Below are 22803 nucleotides of genomic sequence, written 5' to 3'. Positions count from 1 at the left end.
TCAATTCTTGGACCGACTGTCTTCTCTGTATACATCAATGAGGTCGCTCTTGCTGCTGGTGAGTCTCTGATCCACCTCTACGCAGACGACACCATTCTGTATACTTCTGGCCCTTCTTTGGACACTTTGTTAATAACTCTCTAGGCAAGCTTCAATGCCATACAACTCTCCTTCCGTGGCCTCCAATTGCTCTTACATACAAGTAGAACTAAATGCATGCTCTTCAACCGATCGCTACCCGCACCTGCCCGCCTGTCCAACATCACTACTCTGGACGGCTCTGACTTAGAATACGTGGACAACTACAAATACTTAGGTGTCTGGTTAGACTGTAAACTCTCCTTCCAGACCCATATCAAATATCTCCAATCCAAAGTTAAATCTAGAATTGGCTTCCTATTTCGCAACAAAGCATCCTTCACTCATGCTGCCAAACATACCCTTGTAAAACTGACCATCCTACCAATCCTCGACTTTGGCGATGTCATTTACAAAATAGCCTCCAATACCCTACTCAACAAATTGGATGCAGTCTATCACAGTGCAATCCGTTTTGTCACCAAAGCCCCATATACTACCCACCATTGCGACCTGTACGCTCTTGTTGGCTGGCCCTCGCTTCATACTCGTCGCCAAACCCACTGGCTCCATGTCATCTACAAGACCCTGCTAGGTAAAGTCCCCCCTTATCTCAGCTCTCTGGTCACCATAACATGAGAACTTGTTCTCAACTGGCCTACATGGTTAAATAAAGGTGAAATTAATTAAATAATTAATTAAATCGAATCATGGTTTTACCTTTCGCTTACTTACCTATAATGCAGGCATCTTCGGTAGGCATTAAACTCGATTAAACGGTTGATAATCTTGTGTTGCAAGATCTTGTGTTGCAATACTGTCAAAATTACCTAGAAAGTGGTTTACACTAGATAGCACAGCCACAAAGTAAAAATTGGCGATATTATAAAAATGTATGAAAACAATAATGTACTTTTTGGTCTTAATTTAAGGTTAGGTTTAATCATACGGTTATTCGTGCGGTTACGGTTAAGATGTGTTTAAATCAGATTTTAAGAAGATAAATTGAAGAAGTGGGTGGGGTTTATGACTGTGTGGCTGTGTTAACGAGTGACGACCCTAGAAAGTTGACGATCATAGGCAATGTTTTCGACAGTGATGGAAATGCCACTGCGCTGTAGCTGTTGCCAGAAGTAGATATAATTGCGACAGTAGGGGCAGTGTCGAAAGTGTTGTTAGGTAACGTTAGCTTGCTTGATGGAATAGCCGCCCAGCCACACACATTGGATAATGTTCGAATGTGAAGGTCCTTGCAACTCTTTAAAGACATCGATAGCGTGTCCAACATTATATTGTTTCCCATGCTGTTTTTTTTATTGATAAACAATTTCGGGTCAAGGAGCCTGTACGTCAGATGTGATGTCACTATTAGCAGCCTGTCTTTTAGCATTGTGGGACGTGTAATGTAAGCAGCAAACAACGGGGCTTGTTTGTAATGTATGTGTTTTCCAAATAGCAATCTAAACGGGTCGCGCTATACGTAGTTTAAAGGAAATTCCACATTTCGACATTGCGCGCAAATACAGGTCTTGTGTCATCAAAACAGTTTCGGGAGAGCAGTGTGTGTATACGTCTCTCTTGAGGAAGTGGGATGTGGCCAGACTGTATTAATGTTGCCGACCAAGATATGAAACTCATTGTAGCAGTGCTTTTGGAGCCTTGCTACATTTTAAATACTAGGTTAGACTTAGTGCTGAACGCGAGCCCATTTGACGAATTCGATGACACCCCTCGGTGCTCGAAATTGTGTTGGGGGTTGCTCAGATTACCAAACTGATATCAACATGTGAATTAAAGATTACCAATTTTATTTTATTGAAAGCCATTGAATTGTGAATGTCAACTCAACATCAGATAATGGACTCATCTTTAGCTTTGGGAAGACTGGAAGTCAATAGACCCATGGTGACTTGTCTCTCCGGCTCGGTGAAGGAGAAGAACGCTCAGGGAGGATCGCAGGCGGCGCACCTGAACGGATGTGTTCCGCTCTCCCATCAGGTGGCCGGTCATAAGTATGGCGTTGATAAAGTAGGTCAGTGACTGGACTTATCAAATGTGTTTTCCTTTCGCCACGGTGCATGTTTATCCACTAGTGTGTGGCGTTTCATTGTGTAATCTTGGTCTGCATGGTGGAATAGCTCTCCTTTGGTTCAATAACAATACTTCAGAAAAGCTGACAGAAGTAGACTACACTGTCTTTCCAGGATAATTTATCTCCAGGGCAAGAGTCCTGAGCAAGGAAGCCACTGTTATAGGTTTCATCATGTCAGTCAATAACAGAATAGAGCACCTGCTTGAAGCCTTTTGTGTACTTGGGTTGATGCATGTAGTATCAGCTCTCTAACTATTGTAATGTAGGAACTGAAATCCAGGGTTGTAATCATTAGCCAAACAGTTAAAACTAGTTTCTATTGGACAAATTCAGCTAGGTCTCTCCCCGTTTTCGTTTTGTTTGCTTCATCACTTCTGATCGTCCACTTAGTTACAGCCTACAGCCTCACCTAGCAAATTGCCAGTGGCTATAACCTAAATCATGAAATAGGCTTTACAAAATCCAATGCTTGAAGTAGACCCTCTTAACTAAAACTGAACTTTCAAGAGTGGGAAGAACCAATGTATTATTTCTGGCCTGGGAGACTGTGACAGAGCATCAGTTAAATGGGATTTAATCCTGGTTGTCTCTGCTAAGAGCCTTTCAGTTGAATCCTACACTCAGGTGGGAATAGGTGTCACATTTGTATTTAGGTCACATAAGACTCTTGATACAGCTGACCTCTGAGTTGATTAAACGCTGACACTTGGGAGTGTTTATTTCCTACCATTTCACAATTTCAAGCGATTTCAGTTGTAAGATTCAAGCTGCGCCCGAGGCAGTCAAACTCTGACATATCTCAGAGAGGAGTGTGGTCCACCTCTTTTTCCAACTCCTATCTTATATTAGAGCAGTCTCACACAGTGAGTGTATAGTGTCAGACTTTATAGGTTACTGGTGTTCAGGTGTTTTTCTATAAGATCCATAGTTTTATGACTTTATGTAAAACACAAGTTAACCTTTGCACTTCTCAGTTAGGTATTACAGGTGTCCAAATGGCAATCTGTTTGGCCCTGTCTGGGTTTGCAAAGGTACAGTGTATATTACTATATACATTTTTGTAACTTTCAAGTCTGATGAAATCTAGTGGCATTTCTGGTTACTTCAGATTATCCCAGGTGTCTGTAATTATCTCTGGCTCTCTGTGTGGCCTTATCACATGTAAAATAATCAAATAAGATGATTTTAAAATAAACAAATAGAATGACAGCTGTAAAACATTATCTTAAATATAAACCATCAACTTAGTGAATAGCAGTGATGTTTAATAAAAGGACATTTCTTGCGGAAACCCTCATATCTTTTTTTATTTGACTGTCAATTTGACTTTGTAAATGTTTTGGCACCAAACTAGTGGCAGTTGTGAATAATGTCAATAGTTGGAAGAGTGGCAGAGTTAATTCAAAATAATACCATTGTTGATTAGATGCTTTTTTCCCTTAATTATGCTCTTTTTCTCTTGAACCATATGGCCTATCCACTGGAAACTCAGACAATATGAATTTATTTAAAAAATAAATAAAAAGTAATTTATGTATAAATTACCTAGATTGCCATAGATTACCTGTTAAAAACCAACATTACAGAAGATTCTGGTAACATCGGTAAATGACCAGTAGCTTTGCAACCCAAGCCCTGTCTGAATTCTTTAGAAATGTATCCTTCCTTTCTCTCTTGAAATATCTACAAATCTAACATGGTTGCACAGTTGTGAAAGCTAGGGCCCCCTCAGCCACAGGCATGTCTGATCAGAAATTATTTAGTCGGAAGAGGAAGGATGTATTTTTGAATTATTCGAACTAGGCCTTTGTGGCAACCAGTACAAGATCTTTACTAAGTGTCAGAATGACCCACAACTTTTGTTACAACAGGCATATTGCAACATCCTGATGGCACAGTACTCAAACAGCTCCAGCCCCCTCCCAGAGGTCCTAGAGAGATGCAGTTCTACAGCAAGGTAACCATCCACGTACTTTGATGCTGGAAAAAAATGAAGAAAAATGTGATGTTATCTGAAAGTACAACTATTTTTTTACAGTACAGTATTCTCTATGAAATTACTCTCCCTTCTACACGAAGTCTGCAAGAAGTCATCCCTTTAATGTCCACAAAATGTTTATGTACTCGGGAACAACATTCCCATGTCAGTTTGAGCAAAGTTTATGTTATGTTCAAGTTGATGTGTAGATTTACATGAGTTAATAGAAAGTGGGTGAATAGTCCTAAAACCCCTCTATCTTTCATTCTCCCTGAGTAGCTATTGAGGAAGCCTAGCAGGCAACACTGCACAGTAATGTAGTCCACGTCTTTACTAAGTCACTGGGTGAGGTCGGCACACTCTCTGCATATAAACCAGTGGGCTATCTGTTTATTGAAGGGCTTCTGAAAGGTGCTTGTCTTGACGTGTCCAATGCGACATTTAGCCAGAGGGTTATGAGGGTTTTCCACCGGAACCCGCTTACTCCCCTATTGTTATAGTGGACTACATGTCCACACGATGAAATGGTTGCTTTGGAAACACTCTCTTACAGAGGAATCATGTATTAGTAGTTCAACTTGGCTACTTCCACCATCATTTCATGGTAGTGAACTATAAAAGGGAAGGAACATGATGTTTTTTATTGTACTATGCGTTACTTCTAATGAAAATAAATGAAGATTTTTTTATTTTATTCTCACAGACACCGGACAGTTGCAGTGAAATGTTTTTGTTGTACTGGATCAGCTCTAGTATTGTAGCTGGAGTAAATTAGGGTTAAGTGCCTTGCTCATAGGCACACCGGCAGATTTTTCACATTGTTAGCTCGGTTTTCGACCAGCGACCTTTCGGTTACTGGCCAAATGCTCTAACCGCTAGCCGACGTGCCACCCCTACATGTGCCATGCTGGTTCAACAACAGCCTAATCAAATAAGACACTGACATTCCCACATAGAGATGGTGATTAGTTCCGTCACATGAGCTGATTTGCTTCTTCCAGATCTACGCTGAGGACTGTGGCGACCCGTGCCTGTTGGACCTCCAGCGTCACCTCCCTAAATACTTTGGCACCTGGTCCTCGCCTGAATCTCCTAACGGTAAACACCGGTCCATAAGAAATCATTAAACGTCCCTAGGACATTATTTCAGCATTACTTCAACATGTACCAGGGCCTGTATTCATAAAGGAACTCTGAGGAGGAGTGCTAATCTAGGATCAGGTCCTCTCTGCCCATCAAATCATAAGTCATTTGGATCTAAAAGGCAGAAACTGATCCTAGGACAGCACTCTGTTCAAAAATACACCGACAGGAACGCGGTTTTAACCACTTAGCATTCAGGATTAGACCCACCCGGTGTATAAATGTAAACAATCATGGCAGTGCTTTGCTACTAGAAGTACTGTATGGCTGTAGGGGTGAAACACCGCCTCTTCTATCATTCTAGTGGCTAAATCTCTATCGCCTCTCATGCCATGTTTCTGCGCCCTTTGATGACATCACAGAGTTGTACCTGAAACTGGAGGACGTGACTCGGCGGTTCCAGAAGCCTTGTATTATGGATGTCAAGATCGGCCAGAAAAGCTACGACCCCTACGCCTCCCAAGAGAAGCGGGACCAACAGATCAAGAAGTACCCTCTCATGGAGGAGATTGGCTTCCTGCTTCTCGGAATGAGGGTGAGTCTTCCTCTTCAGCCTCATGAGTCCCTCCCACTGGGTTGAAAAGGGCTTTATTGAGAGGGGCTATATGAGTCCTGGGTGGCAGTACCTTAGGGCTTATTCTGACTGATGAGTCTGTGGAGAGATGTCGTAAAGATATTTCTACTTTTCAGTTTAAAGTACAGCTTGGCAACTCAGCATTCTTGCTCGGCAGCAATATTTACAGTAAATATTACAGTAGCCATTAGCATCCTTTAACAAACTATTAATCAACTATGTGAGCAATTTCTCATCTAAACCAAGTTACACTCCTGAATAATGCAACTATTCACAAGTATGTGCAGACAATTGAGGGTTTATTTTTTCAAGACAATAGCAAATAAAGCATTGCTGGGCTGGCTAACAACATATGCTTCATCAAGTAGCCTATCAAAAATGAATGAATACCGCTCATTCAAATATAGAAGTTGTTTATTATACAGCGCTAGGTAGAAAGCTAAACAAAGTAATTTCTGTATCTTCATCATATCATAAATCATTGGCTACTAGTTAATGATGAGCTACTTTAGTGTATTAAAGTTACTTTAGGACAAACCTGGCATCCAATGATCAATATCATGCAAATCATTACATGAGCTTAACATTGTTAGTTCACTGGGGAGTTCCTGATTGCTGTTCCAGCTTTCTGTTTCTGCTTGCTGTTGAATGACCGTGTTCTGAGATTCCCATAAAGCTTCGGGCAACAATTTCAGAGTAACCGCCTATTAGATAATCATTAGTGTTGACTTGGCATTAGTAACCATTAAGACTGTAACGGTAGGGTAAGGGCAGAATGTGAGGTTGTTTCTGTCACGCCCTGGTCGAAATATATTATGTTTATTCTTCATTTATTCGGTCAGGCCAGGGTGTGACATGGGTTATTGTGGTGTGTTTTTGTCTTGGGGTTTTGTGGGATGTCTAGCGTTAGTCTATGGCTGCCTGAGGCGGTTCTTAATCAGAGTCAGGTGATTATCGTTGTCTCTGATTGAGAACCATATTTAGGCAGCCATATTCTTTGTGTGTTTTGTGGGTGATTGTCCTTAGTGTCCTTGTTCCTGTCGCTGTGTTAGTTTACATAAGTATAGGCTGTTTCGGTTTTCGTTACGTTCATTTCGTTCTTGTTTTTGTAGTATTTTGTATTGATTTGTGTTTACGTTTTTTGATTAAACATGGATCGCAATCTACACGCTGCATTTTGGTCCGACTCTCCTTCGCCTACAGAAAACCGTTAGAGTTTCTATATGAAGGGTTGTTTAGTTCTGATTTCCACTGTGTTCATTATATAAATAGTTTATTTCTGTCAAGGTTGAAAAATTAAGTTTAAAGAAAAACTTTGAGAGCTTTTGCCAGAGCTCAACTCCATTGACACTAAACAAACATATGAATGCAACATGTAAATTGTTGGTCACATGTTTCATGAGCTGAAATAAAAGATCCCAGAAATAGATGGATTCAAAAAGCTTATTTCGCTCAAATTCTGTACACAAATTAGTTTTACGTCCCTGTTATTGAGCATTTCTCCTTTGCCAAGAGAATCCATCCACCTGACAGGTGTGTCATATTAAGAAGCTGATTAAACAGCAGGTGCAGCTTGTCCTGGGGATGATAAAAGGCCATTCTAAAATGTGCATTTTTTGTTGTTGTCATACAACACAATGCACAGTGTGCAATTGGCATGTTGACTGCAGGAATGTCAACCCGAGCTGTTGCCAGAGGAATTGAATGTTAATTTCTCTACCATAAGCCACCTCTAACGTCATTTTAGAGAATTGGGCAGTGCGTCCAAATGGCCTCACAGACCACGTGTATGGTGTCGTGTGGGCGAGCGGTTTGCTGATGTCAATGTTGTGAACATCGTGCCACGTGGTGGCGGTGGGGTTATGGTACGGGTAGGCATAAGCTTAACAAACACAATTGCATTTTATCAATGGCAATTTGAATATACAGAGATACCGTGACGAGATCCTGAGGCCCGTTGTTGTGCCAGTCATCCGCCTCCCATCGCCTCATGTTTCAGCATGATAATGCACTGCCCCATGTCACAAGGATCTGTACACAATTCCTGGAAGCTGAAATTGTCCCAGATTTTCCATGGCCTGCATACTCACCAGAATTGTTGCATTTATACTTTTGTTCAGTATCGTTGCAAAACCAGTTAAATTAGTATTGAACAATTTAGTTTTTTATTTTATTTTAACCAGGTAGGCCAGTTGAGAACAAGTTCTCATTTACAACTGTGACCTGGCCAAGATAAAGCAAAGCAGTGTGACAAAAAAACATCAGAGTTACACATAAACAATACAATCAATAACACAGTAGAACAATCTAAGTAGTGTGTGCAAATGTAGAAGATTAGGGCGGTAAGGCAATATAGAGGCGAAATCATTACAATTTAGCAGTAACACTGGAGTGATTGATGATGTGCAAGTAGAGATACTGTGGTGCAAAAGAGCAAGAGGATAATTAACAATATGGGGATGAGGTAGTTGGGTGGGCTATTTACAGATGGGCTGTGTACAGGTACAGTGCTGCTCTGACAGCTAATGCTTTAAGTTAGAGAGGATATGTCAGACAAGTTGTTTTCCATTAATATGGTAACCGCAGGAACACAATGGCAATCCCTCCAAGGGTGTTTACCAGGTGTCGACACACCTGCCTGGGCAGCCGAACCAGAGTGGCAGGATTAGAGACTGGAAGGGTAATTTAGGTGCATTTGTTAATGTTATTTTATTAGGATCACAATTATCTGTTTCAAAAACAGCAGCTACTCTTCCTGGGGTCCACACAACACATAATATAATACAGAACCTTTAATAGACAAAAAACATCTAAACGACAGAACTACCTACTTTTAAAATACTGGGAAATTAGAGACTATGGGTCTACAGTCAGTCACATCTATCAATTTCATGCTTGCATACATACGGTGCCAGTCACCTACTCTTCAAGGGATTTGCTTTAGTTTGACTATTTTCTACATTGTAGAATAAAGGTGAATACATCAACTATAAAATAATGCATATGGAATCATTGTGTAACCAAGAAAGTGTTAAACAAATCAAAATATTTTTGAGATTCTTCAATGTAGCCAACCTTTGCCTTGATGACAGCTTTGCACACTCTTGGCATTCTCTCAACCATCTTCATGAGGTCATCTCCTGGAATTAATTAATTAACAGGTGTGCCTTGTTAAAAGTTAATTTCTGTAATTTTCTAAATGTGTTTGAGTCAATCAGTTGTGTTGTGATAAGGTAGGGGTAGTATACAGAAGACCAAGTCCATATTATGGCATGAACAGCTCAAATAAGCAAAGAGAAATGACAGTCCATCATTACTTTAAGACATGAAGGTCAGTCAATCTGGAAATTGTCAAGAACTTTGAAAGTTTCTTCAAGTACATTTGCAAAAATCATCAAGCGCTATGATAAACTGTCTCTTATGAGGATCGCCACAGGAAAGGAAGACCCAGAAAGGAAGACTCTGCTGCAGAGGATAAGTTCATTAGTTACCAGCCTCAGAAATTGCAGCCCAAATAAGTAAGACACATCTCAACATCAACTGTTCAGAGGAGACTGCATGAATCAGGCCTTCATGGTCAAATTCAAGACAGTTGGAAAAACATTCCAGGTGAAGCTGGTTGTGAGAATGACAAGTGTGCAAAGCTGTCATCAAGGCAAAGTGTGATTTGAAGAATCTCAAATATATAAAATATATTTTGATTTAACACTTTTTGGTTATGGCATGATTCCATATTTGTTCATAGTTTTGACATCTTCACTATTATTCAACAATGTAGAAAATAGAAAAAATAAAGAAAAACCCTTGAATGAGTAGATGTGTCAACTTTTGACTGGTACTGTACAAGTTATTTAGGTCAGGCGTAGGTTTTAGCTAATTTTGCTGTTTGCCTGGGTATTTGGAGATGGAATGGCATTTTGTCTCATTAGTCTGCCGTAACCTTCAAATTCCCTAGTTCCTGTCAGACTGGCTCCACACCTCACAAGGTTAATGTTTATGTGAAGAGTTCAATACCTCATTCATGTCCATTCTGACGTCTCTCTGTTTGGTCATCACTGACAAATCATTCACACAGGGCCAATACCAACACAACGCTATTCTACCATTCCATAATGACTTACAGAAGAGCAAAGACGTCATCTCCAACCCAAGGACCAAAGCATGCCTATAACATTGTAACATACAGGTAACTGCCAAAATAAAGGAAACGCATATACAGGCCATCAGACTGTTAAATAGTCGCCATTAGCGGGACTCCGCCAGTACCCGGAACATAGTCACTTTTACTAGCCGGCTACCACCCAGTATTCTACCCTGCACCTTAGACTCCTTCCCTATGTACATGGTCATTGATCACTGGTCACTTTAACAATGTTTTACCCACTTCATATGTGTGCACTTCATATGCGTACTGTATTCTAGTCCTGCATCATCTTGCTTTCAGAAAGTATTCACACCACTTGACTTTTTCCTCATTTTTTTATTTTTTACAAATTGGGATTGTAATGGATTTAATTGTCATTGTTTGCCAAAGATCTACACGATACTCATGTCAATGTGGGAGAACATTCTAACGTTTGTAAAAGAAAAGAAAGTACCCTAAAACAACCCCCTGAGTCAATAGGTTCACCTTTGGCAGTGATTACAGCTCTGACTCTTTCTGGGTAAATTTCTAAGAGCTTTCCACACCTGGATTGTGCAACATTTGCCCATTTTTATTCTTTAAAAAATGATTCAAGCTCTGTGAAATTAGTTTTTGAAAATAGATTTTCAAGCAGATTTAAGTCAAAACAGTAATTAATATTCACCCTTCTTGTTAAACCACTCCAGTGTAGATTTGGCCTTGTGTTTTAGGTTATTGTCCATCTGAAAGGTGAATTAATCTCCCAGTGTCTGGTGGAAAGCAAACTGAACCAGGTTTACCTCTAGTATTTTGCCTGTGCTTAGCTCAATCCACTTTCTTTTTTTTATTCTGAAAAACTCCCCAGTCCTTAATGATCACAAGCATACAGTGGCTTGCGAAATTATTCACCCCTCATGGCATTTTTCCTATTTTGTTGCCTTACAACCTGGAATTAAAATATATATTTTTTGGGGGGGCAATCTTTAAGTCATTCCACAGATTCTCAATTGGATTGATGTCTGGGTTTGACTAGGCCATTCCAAGACATTTAAATGTTTCCCCTTAAACCACTAGAGTGTTGCTTAAGAAGTATGCTTAGGGTCATTGTCCTGCTGGAAGGTGAACCTCCATCCTAGTCTCGAATCTCTGGAAGACTGAAACCGGTTTCCCTCAAGAATTTCCCTGTATTTAGCTCCATCCGTCATTCCTTCAATTCTGACCATTTTCCCAGTCCTTGCCGATGAAAACATCCCCACAGCATGATGCTGCCACCACAACCAACCTTCAATGTGGGGATGGTGTTCTCGGGGTGATGAGAGGTGTTGGGTTTGCGCCAGACATAGCCGTTTCCTTGATTTCCAAAAAGCTCCATTTTAGTCTCATCTGACCAGTGAACCTTCTATTGTATGTCTGGGGAGTCTCCCAAATGCATTTTGGCAAACACCAAACTTATTTGCTTATTTTTTTTCTTTAAGCAATGGCTTTTTTCTGGCCACTCTTCCGTAAAGCCCAGCTCTGTGGAGTGCATGTCTTAAAGTGGTCCTATGGACAGATACTCCAATCTCTGCTGTGGAGCTTTGCAGCTCCTTCAGGGTTATTGTTGGTCTCTTTGGTGCCTCTGATTAATGCCCTCCTTGCCTGGCCTGTGAGTTTTGGTGGTTGGCCCTCTCTTGGCAGGCTTGTTTGTGGTGCCATATTCTTGGGATGGGATGTTCAATGTTTCTGATATTTTTTATAGAACCCAATCCTGGTCTGTACTTCTCCACAACTTTGTCCCTGACCTGTCTGGAGAGCTCCTTGGTCTTTCAGAACAGGTGTGTGTGTGTGTGTGTGTGTGTGTGTGTATAGATTTTTTTTACTGAGATCATGTGACACTTAAATAAAGTCCACCTGTGTGCAATCTAACAAATTATGTGACTCCTGAAGGTAATTGTTTGCACCAGATCTCATTTAGGGGCTTCGTATCAAAAGGGGTGAATACATACAGTGGGGCAAAAAAGTATTTGGTCAGCCACCAATTGTGCAAGTTCTCCCACTTAAAAAGATGAGAGGCCTGTAATTTTCATCATAGGTACACTTCAACTATGACACAAAATGAGAAAAAAAATCCAGAACATCACATTGTAGGATTTTTTTAATGAATTTATTTGCAAATTATGGTGAAAAATACGTATTTGGTCAATAACAAAAGTTTATCTCAATACTTTGTTATATACCCTTTGTTGGCAATGACAGAGGTTAAATGTTTTCTGTAAGTCTTCACAAGGTTTTCACACACTTTTGCTGGTATTTTGGCCCATTCCTCCATGCAGATCTCCTCTAGAGCAGTGATGTTTTGGGGCTGTTGCTGGGCAACACAGACTTTCAACTCCCTCCAAAGATTTTCTATGGGGTTGAGATCTGGAGACTGGCTAGGCCACTCCAGGACCTTGAACTGCTTCTTACGAAGCCACTCCTTCGTTGCCCGGGCGGTGTGTTTGGGATCATTGAAAGACCCAGCCACGTTTCATCTTCAATGCCCTTGCTGATGGAAGGAGGTTTTCACTCAAAATCTCACGATACATGGCCCCATTCATTCTTTCCTTTACACGGATCAGTCGCCCTGGTCCCTTTGCAGAAAAACAGCCCCAAAGCATGATGTTTCCTCCCCCATGCTTCGCAGTAGGTATGGGGGGTTCTTTGGATGCAACTCAGCATTCTTTGTCCTCCAAACACGACGAGTTGAGTTTTTACCAAAGAGTTATATTTTGGTTTCATCTGACCATATGACATTCTCCCAATCTTCTTCTGGATAATCCAAATGCTCTCTAGAAAACTTCAGACAGGTCTGGACATGTACTGGCTTAAGCAGGGGGACACGTCGGGCACTGCAGGATTTGAGATCTTGCGTGGAGCCCCAGATCGAGGGAGATTATCAGTGGTCTTGTATGTCCTCCATTTCCTAATAATTGCTCCCACAGTTGATTTCTTCAAACCAAGCTGCTTACCTATTGCAGATTCAGTCTTCCCAGCCTGGTGCAGGTCTACAATTTTGTTTCTGGTGTCCTTTGAGAGCTCTTTGGTCTTGGCCATAGTGGAGTTTGGAGTGTGACTGTTTGAGGTTGTGGACAGGTGTATTTTATACTGATAACAAGTTCAAACAGGTGCCAATAATACAGGAAACGAGTGGGGGACAGAGGAGCCTCTTAAAGAAGAAGTTACAGGTCTGTGAGAGCCAGAAATCTTGCTTGTTTGTAGGTGACCAAATACTTATTTTCCACCATAATTTGCAAATAAATTCATAAAAAAATGTGATTTTCTGTGTACCTATGATGACAATTACAGGCCTCTCTCATCTTTTTAAGTGGGAGAACTTGCACAATTGGTGGCTGACTAAATACTTTTTGCCCCACTGTATGCACTCACCACTTTTCTGTTTGTAATTTTCTTTGCATTTTTTTAAACAAGTTATTTTTTTGCATTTCACTTCACTTCACCAATTTGGACTATAACATTTATGTCTATTACAATGAATCCAAATAAAATCCATTTAAATTACAGGTTGTAATGCAACAATATAGGAAAAATGCCAAAGAGGATGAATACTCTTGCAAGGCACTGTACCCATAACATGATGCAGTCACCACTTTGTTTGAAAATATGGAGAGTGGTACTTGGTAATAGGTTGTATTGGATTTTCCCAAACATAACACTTTATATTCAGGACAAAATTAATTGCTTTGCCACATTGTTTGCAGTATTACTTTAGTGCCTTGTTGCAAACATGTTTTGGATATGTTTTATTCTGTTCAGGCTTCCTTCTTTTCACTATGTGAATTAGGTTAGTATTGTGGAGTAATTACTACAATGTTTTTGATCCATCCTCAGATTTCTCCTTTCACAGCCATTAAATGCAAACTTGGAGATTTTGGCAATGAGGCCTTTTATGTACTTCCCCACCCAGTCACTGCAAAGATACAAGCGTTCTTCCTAACTCAGTTGCCGGAGAGGAAGGACTTAACTGCCAGGGACTTAACCATGAGGTGAATGGTGACTTTAAAACAGTTAGTTTGCCAAAATCCCAAAGTATCCTGTTAATGAGGCCCTTTATGTACTCCCCCAGAGTCAAATGAACTTGTGGATACCAATTAAGTCTCTGTCTAGTATGAAGGACGTTTGAGGTAGTTTCATGAGCCAATGCTAACTAGCGTTAGCACAATGATTGGACGTCTATGGGTATCTGCTAGCATCCCAAAGTATCCCTTTTAAACTCTGTTTTAAAGTCATCATTGGCCTCATAGTTAAATCCCTGAGTGGTTTCTTTCCTCTCCGGTAACTGAGTTCGGAAGGACGCCTGTATCTTTGCAGTGACTGGGTGTATTGATACACCATCCAAAGTGTAAATCATAACTTTACCATGCTGAAAGGGATATTCAATGTATGCTTATTTTATTTTTACCCATCTACCAATAGGTGGTTTTCTTTGCGAGGCATTGGAAAATCTCCCTGGTCTTTGTGGTTGATTCTGTTTGAAATTCACTGCTCGATTGAGGGACCGTACAATTATCTGAATGTGTGGGGTACAGAGATGAGTTAGTCATTCAAAAATGACTATTTGTGTGTGTTGTTATGTATGCTACACCTGTTGGAACTAGGAACATAAGCATTTCTCTGCACCTGCGATTAACCTCTGCAAAATATGTGTACGCGACCAATAAAATTAGATTTTCATTTGATTGTTGTGTTTTTAGTGGACGAAGTATAGAGCAGCTTCCAATCTTTGGCATCTGTTAAACTCTAAACATACATTTTCTTAAACTTTGTTAAACGATCAAATTCCATTCGCAAGGATTTCAATACAGCTGGACTGCCACATGCTCTATAGTTTCATTGAACATTTTAATTATATTTTTCAAAAGTCTCAAGCTTGAGACTGATACATTCTCGTAGACAGTCAAGCCGTGTTCAGTGTTTAGCCTCTGGAGGTCAGTAATAGGAAGCCTCCATCCATCAGCAGAACAGCATGGAGCTAGCTTCTGTCTGATCTCAGATCTGTTGACGAGGACCTCTCCTTTTATCCCAATCACCATTATGCCGTCCTCTCCTCTGGCTTTTCCTCACAGATCTCTGAGGGTCATGGTGGTAACATGATAACTGGTCTTCTCCGTCAGTCCCACGCTGTGGAGTATAAACAGTGAGCATGCTTCAGTTAGGCTACATGGTCTGTTTGTCTCATTGGAATACGAACTGTACAGCACAAACTCTATTCGACCAGCAAATAAATGATCTGGTGATGTTGAGGACCACCGGTTTAGTTTTCACTTCAGGAGTATATATATAGTATATACAGTGCCTTGCGAAAGTATTCGGCCCCCTTGTCAATAATAGCAATATTATATAGTATATAATAGCAATAAGGCAACCCGGGGGCTAAGGACTGTATTAAGGCACTCTGTTGTCGTCCTTAAGAACAACCCTTAGCCATGGTATATTGGCCATATACCACACCCCCTCAGGCCTTATTGCTTAATTATAGCCTTAGGCTTTGTAAGAATGCATACCTCCTGCAGTACAAGTCATTCACTGACATACTCTGTAGTCAAGGAGCATCTGTGGAGCAGGGTTTGTACGTTTCCCAAGGGGGGACACACCAAACATGTGGAAGAAGGTGCAAAGGCTTTTGGCTCGGAGCATGGAAAAATCTGCTTGTCTGCAGTGTGTGACCACAGGGTGATGAGACTCATTACTGATAATGATGTTCCTGATTGCAGTGATAGAGGCAGGAATCCCTCTGGTAAATAGTTCTGCTCCTCTCAGCATGGACATGGAATTAATGTGTCCTCAGACTGAGTTCTACTCGTGTTGCTATTAATATCACAGAAACAAGTACTGTACATTATGTCACATTACAGTGGTGTCTGGAATTATAGGATCCCTCGATAAAGATGAGCAAAAAGACTAAATACAAATACTGAGCTATATAGTATGCTCAAAAACATTTACAATTATTTTATGCTAATACAATTGCTCAGAATAAGATATTTTGTTTAACAAGTAATGCAAAATATATATTATTTTATTTTGTTTTCTTTAAAAAAATTATATATATGCAAATGTAGCAAATCCATCAATGATTTGTTTTTGTAAAATAAAATCATCATTGTATTTTTTTGCTCATCTTTTTTTTAAGCAATCCAATAATTCCTGCCTCCCTTGTATGTGTGTGTTGTTTTGAGCAGTTTGTGTTTATACATAATTTCTCCAGCAGAGGGCATATTCCACCCGTGATTCTATCATGGAGAGGCCACGTTGAGTTGAACGTTTATATAGAGACTCATCTCCTTTCGAAGTTGTGCAGCTTTGCTTTTTAGTGAAAACAGGCCTATGTACTGCATCTGTTTCTTCCCGTTAATGTTAATTTGTCTGTTTTTCTAACCCTCCAGGTGTACAAGGTCAACTCTGACGAATATCACTCGTATGATCAACATTACGGGCGAGGCCTTCTCAAGGACACCATCAAAGATGGTGAGCCCGTAGGAATATTATTGTTCTGTCACAAAATACACATTATATCCTTCTGTCTATACCAATAGGGGCAAATTCGGGCACGTGTGTGATTTTGATTTGGGCACTAAGTAAAAAAATACAAAAAAGTGTATGTATGAGTATTTTTATATATATTATATATATATTTTATATATATACACACACACACACACACACACACACAGTACCAGTCAAAAGTTTGGACACACCTACTCAGTCAAGGGGTTTTCTTTATTTTTACTCTTTTCTACATTTTTAGAATAATAGTGAAGACAAACTATGAAATAACACATATGGAGTCATGTAGTAACCAAAAAGGTTTTAAACAAATCAATATATATTTTAGATTCTTCAAAGTAGCCACCCTTTGCCTTGATGACAGCTTGGCATTCTCTCAGCCAGCTTCATGAGGAATGATTTTCCAACAGTCTTGAAGGAGTTCCCACATGCTGAGCACTTGTCGGCTGCTTTTCCTTCACTCTGCGGCCCGACTCATCCCAAATCATTTGGGTTGAGGTCAGGTGATTTGTGGATGCTAGGTCATCTGATGCAGCACTCAATCATTCTCTCTCTCTTGGTTAAATAGCCCTTACACAGCCTGGAGGTGTGTTGGGTCATTGTCCTGTTGAAAAACAAATGATAGTCCCACTAAGTGCAAACCAGATGGGATGGTGTGTCACTGCAGAATGCTGTGGTAGCTATGCTGGTTAAGTGTGCCTTGAATTCTAAGTAAATCACTGACAGTGTCACCAGCAAAGCACCATCACACCTCTTCCTCCATGCTTCACAGTGGGTACCACACGTGGCGACCATCCGCTCACCTACTCCGCGTCTCACAAAGACACAGCGGTTGAAACTATAAACTATCAGACCAAAGAACAGATTTCCACTGGTCTAATGTCCATTGCTTGCGTTTCTTGGCACAAGCAAGTCTCTTCTTCTTATTGGTGTCCTGTAGTTGTGGTATCTTTGCAGCAGTTCGACCATAACGGCCTGATTCATGCATTCTCCTCTGAACAGGGGATGTGTCTGTCACTTGAACTTTGAAGCATTTATTTGCAATTTATGAGGCTGGTATCTAATGAACTTATTCTCTGCAGCAGAGGTAACTCTGGGTCTTCCTTTCCTGTGGCGATCCTCATGAGAGCCAGTTCATCATAGCGCTTGATGGTTTTTGCGACTGCACTTGAAGAAACTTTCAAAGTTCTTGACAATTTCCAGATTGACTGACCTTGATGTCTTAAAGTAATGATGGCCTGTCATTTCTCTTTGCTTATTTGAACTGTTCTTGCCATAATATGGACTTGGCCTTTTACCAAATAGGGCTATCTTCTGTATACCACTCCTACCATGTCACAACACAACTGACTGGCTCAAACGCATTAAGAAGGAAAGAAATTACACAAATGAACTTTTAACAAGGCCCACCTGTTAATTGAATTGCATTCCAGGTGACTACTTCATGAAGCTGGTTGAGAGAATGCCAAGTGTGCAAAGCTGTCATCAAGACAAAGAGTGGTTTGAAGAATCTCAAATATATCAAATATATTTTGATTTAACAGTTTTGTTTTGTTACTACATGATTCCATATGTAATTTCAAAGCTTTTATGTATTCTACAATGTAGAAAATAGTGAAAATAAAGAAAAACTGTTGAATGAGTGGGTGTGTCCAAAGGTTTGACTGGTACTGCATATCATTGTCGTTGTCAGACATAAGACTGTAAAATCACCAGGAAATCAGCTCAGTGATTTTAATTGAGGAAATCTGTTCCCAAGTATTCCCACACTTGGTTGGAGGCATATGTGATCGTATCCCAATGTAATCAAGGTTTGTAATGATTCTGTTTTTGTCGAATGCTATATCTGTTTGGGATTCTTGCGGTCAATGTGCAGTGTACTATTTATTTTAAAACCATGCTCTGGCCCCCCGATCATCTGCTCAAAAATTGTCCAACAGTTAAATGTAATTGGAGACACCTGGTGTAGGTTCTTCAGGCATCGTCTATTTCTTATCAGTAAACATTGGGTTCCTCAAAAACAACAATTTCCTTTCCCGTTCCTCTCCCAGGTTTATCCAAATTCTTCTCTAATGGGAGGAGTCTGAGAAAAGATGCCATTGCTGCCAGTATCCTGAAGGTCCAGAACATCCTGCGATGGTTCGAGGGCCAGAGCCAGTTAACCTTCTACGCCAGCTCTCTGTTGTTTGTATACGAGGGCCTGCCCCCTCCCAGCCCTGAGGGCCATGTCTTCAGGGGCCCCCCAGAGAAGACTATGTCTGCCGCTGATGCCTGCTGCGAGCCCAATGAAGAAGTGTTGGAATACAACAACAACATCCAGGTTGCCATGCCGCTTGACTACAGCCTGTCCACCATGTATGCCATGTACAAAAGGGCTGCACCCGGGGTCACCATGGCAATGCCACCGAGCCATCACGACAGGCCCCAACCCCCAGGAGGACAACAGCACGTGGAAGTGCTCAGGTCTGGTGTCGGCAGAACAACCCAACGGCAACGGTATCAAAGCCCATCTGGAAGAGGCTGGTGTGGGGGAGGGAGGCCGGGGGGAACCGCATCCAGAGCAGAGGGCCAGTGAAGTGGAGGTGAGGATGATTGACTTTGCCCACGTCTTCCCCAGTGAGAGCCAGGACCAAGGCTACATCTATGGCCTGAAACACTTGCTGGAGGTGCTGCAGCAGATCCTCCACCAATAACCTTCCCTCTTCAGTGGTGTCTCTGCCTGTCCATTGGTTAAGTGTACCCTGTGTGTTTTACTGTGTGAAGGGAGGAGTTGTAGCGCCCCCAGTCTCTCTTCCCCTCGCCCTGTGATTCTCTGCACTATATGCACTATATCGATGAAGTCATTTCTCCATAACTCTTTGTCCGATGTATGTGCTTCTTCATTTTTAACCACTGTTAACAGGTATCTAACTCAGGTAAATGACTGTAACCTTTACTCACAGGATCATCTCTAAAGAGTACCCTTGATTTGTTGGCTTGCTGATCATATGTTCTATGTTTTTATATCATTTTGCTCAAGTCTTCTTTTCAGATCTCAGATTTCACATCCTTTTGTCTTAAATTTTCCCAGAACGTTGACAGGATGATGAACATTTTATCCAAGTTATTATACTCATACAATACAGATTAAGTACTTTTAGCATTGCTGTTCTCTATATATTTTGCTGACAAATTGCCTGTTCTTCTTAAATCCAGTGACCTTGCAGTTAAATTATGTTACCCAGAACAAACAATAAAAAACAGAACAAAAATCTTGCATAATTGCATCAGATGGTCATTTAGGTTCTGGGAGGAGATGTTAAGAGAAAGATAATAATGTGACTTGTGAGGTCCCCCCACACACATACACATACATACATACACACACACACACACACACACACACACACACACACACACACACACACACACACACACACACACACACACACACACACACACACACACACACACACACACACACACACACACACACACACACACACACACACACACACACACACACACACACACACACACACACACAAATATGGAAACTCTGCAAGTCTCAGGCAAGTCTATGGGCCAAGTGTCCCTTTCCCTTCTGCGATTTGAAAGATGCGAGCACCTGCGAAATGGTGATTTGTCCAAGTGAGAAGTCAGTGTACCAGAACACAGCTCCTCGTTAGTCGTCACATCCCACATCTGTCCACGACAGATTAAGATGACATGGATTGTCCTCCCTCTGCCCACTTGACACTGTGTCGTGGTCTGTTTTAATTGTAAAGAAATGCAATACGCTACTCTGATAATGAACTAACAAACTGACCAGAGAGAGATTGAGTTTGTTGATCTAGTGATTCATGTTAGAATGCCAAAGTACTGGTGGTTTTTGGAGAGAGGGCAAGGTGTGGCTAGTGTCCTAAACTTGAAGACCTGTAAGTGAATTAGATCTTTGTGGTGTTGTCAGTGCCCTGACAGTGCTTCCACAGTGTGATCTCCCTATCAAGATGGTGGCTTTTTTTTTTTTTGGTGAAGAGAAGTGTTTTCCATTTGCTTCTTCTTAACCATGATAGCTATAGAATGTCTATGATTTTTTTTTTTAACAAAGATATGCATATATTTTCAAAGATATGCAGACAATGCTCCATTTCTGTGTTTGATTTAAAACTAATACCAATAGACACAAACTAATTTGGGATGATACTCTAAACTTGGACAATTTAGTACATATTTGAAATGGTAAAGAGGAAGAACCTTTATGAGAAATGTTTACAGTCTTTTGAAGATATTTCACGGTTGTTATCACTGACTTGTTTCTTTTTACTCCATGTTAATTTCAGACATTTATCATTCTGGCAGCTTTTACATTGTTAAATTTACTCATAATGTCTTTGTCATGGTTCCAACTCCTTAGCAAGCGACCAGCTTCAGCATTTTGCACCCGGGCATTGTTTGTTTTAGCAAAATTCTCTAAATTGTAGATACTGATTCACATTACAGTAACTCTCATCTCCATGAAGTACTCATAAACAACCTATAAGCACTTTAAACTCAACGTGTCATAACATATAGGCTTATGCTAATTTCGTGTTTATAGATGTGCTATGAGTGGTCTGTGTTTATGGAAGTACAGTAGTGCAAATCGTTCCAGAATAAGGTACCTCTGAGATGGTTGTTTACAGTCGACATCCTCTGCAGCTCCTTTAGACGTTGTGGTTGTGATGCAGTTTACTCTGTACGAGGACTGTACATTACATCTTGGTACAGTCAATTATGAGTTGTTCTACAATGATCTGTGATCTTGTTTACACACCAGTTCTATTTTAAGGGTAAACCTGTGTCTTTTGAATAGTTAATGGACAGGAAGTTAACAAATGTTTGTTTTTGTATTTGCTTAAGTCTGCTGTTCTTTCTTTTTTTGTTTTGTTCAATAATGCACTGAAAGACAAATGAATATACCAATGTATAAAATCTGTTCCTTTGCTGTGAACTAACCAATGACTTTCCCTGTGTGGAAAAGTTGTGTAAGTTGTTTTCTATAATACCTGATAGAAATGTGGCAAGACTGGATTTTGTCTTTAGACTTCAGCCAATCAGAAGTGAGAATGTTGTTGTCAATTTCTCTGTTTTGCAAACACTCAAACCTTCTTTTTTTTGTTGCAAACTGTAGCTAAGTAATCAAATATTTGATTAGTGGAATCAGATTATTTTCCAGCTTGTAATTATTGTTCAGGACCCTTATTTACAAAGAGTCTCCGTGTGCTGATATTGGATCAGTTTTGCCTAAGATTTGCATAATGAATAACATATGGACAGGGGGGGGGCTGGTCCTAGATCAGCACTCCTACTGAGACACTCTGTAAATACGAGCCCTGGGTTTCATGCTTCTTCCTGTGGTCTGGAGTAATATGCATTAGTGTCAGTGCTGTCATAATGTTCTCTATGGAAATACCCCATGTATCCTCTCCTCCTCATTGGCTCTGCTGCCTGTCCGTCCTGAGGGAAAGCCGATCAGTTCTGACGTATACAGTGAAATGCAGGGGAAATGATGACGTATCTGCTGTTTCTCTCATATCGGATTGAAATTGATGACTAATTACTACTTTTGTAAATGACCTATATTAATATGTATTATATGTAGATGGATTCAATAATGGCTGTATATTTGGCAGATAAATATTATTACTAATAAAATGTATTCCCAATGAACATCTGGTTGTTTTACCTTGTAGTCTTTGAATCAATGTATTTTCTCCACACTCCCATTTTTCATTTATGTGCAGATGAAATAAAGACATGATTTACAGTATAACGTAAGTCGCTCTGGATAAGAGCGTCTGCTAAATGACTTAAATGTAAATGTAAATGTAAAAGCGTTGTTGACAAGAGCCTCAGGTTTTGGCGCGTCACTAGCTCATCTAGCACATTTTTAGTTACTGATCTCACCTTGTCCTCTCTATAGCTACCATATCATCTCAATGTAGCACTTCTGTGGTTTCAGCACCATTAAAAAAAGTTTGTTTTTTAAAAAGACATGCAGTTCCATGAATGAGCCAGTATACAATAGGGCCGTGAATGTGACAGAGGTAGCCTACCTCCTGAGGAGATGGTGCTACTGAAGGCTTAGTAGGATTGCAGCATGTTGGGGGCCCAGAGGTGTGCCATGTTTCCTTTCAACGGCCTGGTGTCTTTCCACTGGGGGTTAAGGAGAACGACGGGAGGATAGAAGGAGCATCTGGCTCTTAGCCCTGGGAGGACAGGAGTGACACACGGCCTGCTTGATGTCACCA

The 22803-nt window shown here is 40.6% G+C and overlaps 1 pseudogene; it reads left to right on the top strand.

The window, feature by feature from the left end:
* The first annotated feature begins 1226 nt into the window (after nucleotides 1-1226).
* LOC135505146 (inositol polyphosphate multikinase-like) lies at nucleotides 1227-22213 on the top strand (annotated as a pseudogene).
* Nucleotides 22214-22803: the final 590 nt, after the last annotated feature.

Source organism: Oncorhynchus masou, chromosome 18, assembly GCF_036934945.1.
Source record: "Oncorhynchus masou masou isolate Uvic2021 chromosome 18, UVic_Omas_1.1, whole genome shotgun sequence".
NCBI classification, from domain to species: Eukaryota; Metazoa; Chordata; class Actinopteri; order Salmoniformes; family Salmonidae; genus Oncorhynchus; species Oncorhynchus masou.
This window is presented reverse-complemented; position numbering and strand designations above follow the sequence as displayed.